Source organism: Cupressus sempervirens, chromosome 5 (assembly GCF_028749045.1).
Source record: "Cupressus sempervirens isolate cs-2001-9-10 chromosome 5, ASM2874904v1, whole genome shotgun sequence".
Lineage (NCBI taxonomy): Eukaryota > Viridiplantae > Streptophyta > Pinopsida > Cupressales > Cupressaceae > Cupressus > Cupressus sempervirens.
Window position 1 is genome coordinate 741,675,754 of NC_143122.1, and position 3,138 is coordinate 741,678,891.

General features: G+C 34.0%; 1 long non-coding RNA gene across 2 annotated transcripts; it reads left to right on the forward strand.

The window, feature by feature from the left end:
- Positions 1–415: 415 nt before the first annotated feature.
- LOC149558054 (uncharacterized) lies at positions 416–1,364 on the forward strand. 2 transcript variants are annotated; one of them, XR_016364969.1, is made up of 3 exons: positions 416–692; positions 824–886; positions 1,040–1,364. It is a non-coding gene; the product is annotated as an uncharacterized LOC149558054 (long non-coding RNA). The 2 variants fall into 2 exon arrangements; XR_016364968.1 differs by having other exon boundaries at positions 416–886.
- Positions 1,365–3,138: the final 1,774 nt, after the last annotated feature.

Below are 3,138 nucleotides of genomic sequence, written 5' to 3' on the forward strand. Positions count from 1 at the left end.
CTATCATGTTTTAAGATTTTAGAAATTGTAGATTTGATGTAGAGTTTAACTACTTAAAAATCAAGTATTTAAAATATGACGCAAATGATTTAAAAAAATTTATTTTAAAAAATAAATTAATAAAAAAATTCATCATAGTAGCTATTATTTCATAGAATGATCTATTCGAAATGTTCAATAGTGATGAATTTTTTTAGCAATCCATCCTTGACTGGGACTTAGCTCATTCTCCTACATTAAAAACATAACTACAATGATTTTAGTGATATATTCCCTTAGAATTTAATTGTATATTGCCATTGACCTAAATACGTCCATACGGCCGTCAAATAATCTGACCGAAACTTTTTTTATTTGTGCGTCGATTTAAAAAAAAGAGAAATTCAGAATTTTGGAGTATTCAACTTTACCTATCCTTGAGCTAATGACGCGTTTTTCTACCAGTGCAATTTTATTTTTCGCCATTAAACCTACTTCACCGGGTCGGACAGTTTTCCTCTCCACTCCGACTGCTCTCCAAAACACCGAGTTTACTGTTTTTCTTAAATAAGATGTGGAGAATCCGAGGAACATCTGAGCAGGAAGGGATGCCAATCTCCATGTTTCCAAGGAATAATTTCTTGAATTTACATTGCGGTGGTTACACTGCGAGCGATCCTTCGTTTGGGTGCTTTCCAGAAACTCGCCTCGCGGTAGGTTTTCAACGTCAGAGGCAACTCAGAGATTTAAACACCGTGTAAAATAATTTGTTTGAGATTGGTTCTCGTCCTTTCTGGGTATGAATTGGGAATGGCTTAATGGGTAGAAGGGATTTGGATGTTAGATTTGGAGACAGCGAAAGTATTTCCAGGGGTTTTCTTCAGCATCTGTGCCTCAACTGTGAAAGGCATGTCCTTTTCTCTACCCTGTTTCCAATTTTGAATTTTTTCTTATTCACTTCTATTCTACCATTATCCATTAAATTGGAGAATGGTTGTAAATGTGCTTATCCACTGCCTGGGAGAAATTGACAATAATATTCTTTTACTTTGCCTTTTAGAGTAATGGAGGCTGTCGTAACAGCAACACAGAAAAAATATTTTGCAAGTCGTTTTTCACCAAATCCCAGGAGGAGATCCCCTCTTGTTGAAGTCCGGAGATCTTCTCCGCCATATTGTGAAATCATATCCACTGCTAAACTTGATTACCATGGTTTGGAATTACTGACAATTACATGATATATATAATGCTAATTTAATTTATTTCTGCGCTAAATTACAAAGGAAGCTTGTATCATGGAGGAGGCGATGTTTTTGGCACCTATGAAAAGCTCTATGGATTATATATTCAGTCTATAAAATGTTTATTTAAAATATTAGTTTTAATTGTTGTCTCCAAAATTTGGGAATAATTTTGCCATCCTAGAACAATGGCCTCATGTCTCTCTGTTCTAGAAAGTTAGAAACTAGTAAAAAAATTCTCTTTCCTGAATCACGCCCAATTCCGGAGCTCTTGTTTTGCTAAAGGCTGTTTGCATGTTACCAGTGGTTAACTGAAAAATTTAGACACTTTTTGATGAGTTTGGTGAAACAATTTTTTAGTGCTCATGAGAATCATGTTTTTGGTAAGATAACATTCCAGTAGATGCCAAAAATTTAATATTATCTACCATATTTTTTCACTTTGCATGCATGTTAAGCTTATTACGAAGAATTGTGCATATATTACATGTAAATTGACTCTTGTTGAGGAATGGGCCCATTTGTGTACAGACTTTCGATACACCTTATTAAAAATTGTCGGTGCCAAGTGATGCCATTTTATTATTTTCCAAATCACTAACGTGTCTGTAAGCTAACACATCAACTCAAACAACAAGTTTCATAACTTCTCCACAATTTCAGTTCGCATCACTTGAAAAGCTAGTGCATGCATCAGTAGAAATAATCTGATTTTAATATTTAATAGGTTTTCAAGCAACCGCAACTTGCCTGCTAGTGAAAGCCTTCTAGAGTGTCAAACATGTAGTGTGGATAATCCTAAAATAGTTTTCTGTATTTATTCATCATCTTCCTATCGGCAAGGATGGGGCCAAACAATTTATTACACCCATATATAGCTGCTTTACTGAGAGACTCGAGCTGCTTAACAACTCTTGTATTGTGCTTGTTGCACAATAATGCTGTTGAGGTTTCCAAACTAACATCCTCAGCAGTTCCTTTAAAACTGTTGATTTTGCACGCTAACCTTTCAATTTATTGGAATTAGTTTGATATTTAACCTTTTGTATCACCAACGAAAGTTGTGAGTAAGAGAACATATGTGAATTTGATGATCGGTAACAACTGACAAAAAAAGTTTAAAAAATTAAAATTGGCACATAGAACGTCTGAGTGATTTCTATTTGGTCCATCGATGGGCCATCCTATATGAACTTTCTAGTTAACTCTAAAGTTCTAGTTGTCCAAAATTTTGGTGTTACAAAAATAAAATTAATATAATTCTTTCAACTTTCTCAAATTCTTTGTAATTGATGAAACCATAAGACAACAATGTACAAACTGTGGAATTTTAAATGCAATTAAAATATTCTACTCACATAAACATCCAAAACTACACAGAAAATAAGTAAATAATAATCTACACACTTATCTGCCCTTTCAAGCTCAAAGGCTCGCGATATTTATACAGTAAGATGAAACTTCCAGATTCACAAAATCTGGAACAGTCTAACTAAAATATAAAAGCTAATAACTATTTGAAATCTTAACGGAATGTTAATTAAGATAAAAGCCTGTTCACAGAAACTTTAGCATCTAAAATTTGAATATCTGCTGTAGATTTTGTTGCTTGCATCAGACTTTCTGGGTAGAAAGTTTTGTGACCTCCTGATCATAAGTCTTCAATCTGATTCTCAAGGAACACAAAAAGCTTGTTTGTGGACTCTTGTCCATGATTTTTCTAGCTACTTTTGCTGGTTGTACCTTGTGTCACATTTTCAAACTGTAAGTGCATTAACTGCAACTTATTTTCTTCCTAGATGCCAAACTTTCGTATTTCATTGCCCACTTGCCTTAGTATGTTGAACAACTTCAACTTTGGTTTTGAACCTTTTCATTAAATTTTTCCTCTTTACCTCTTGATATGCTATAGCTCTCC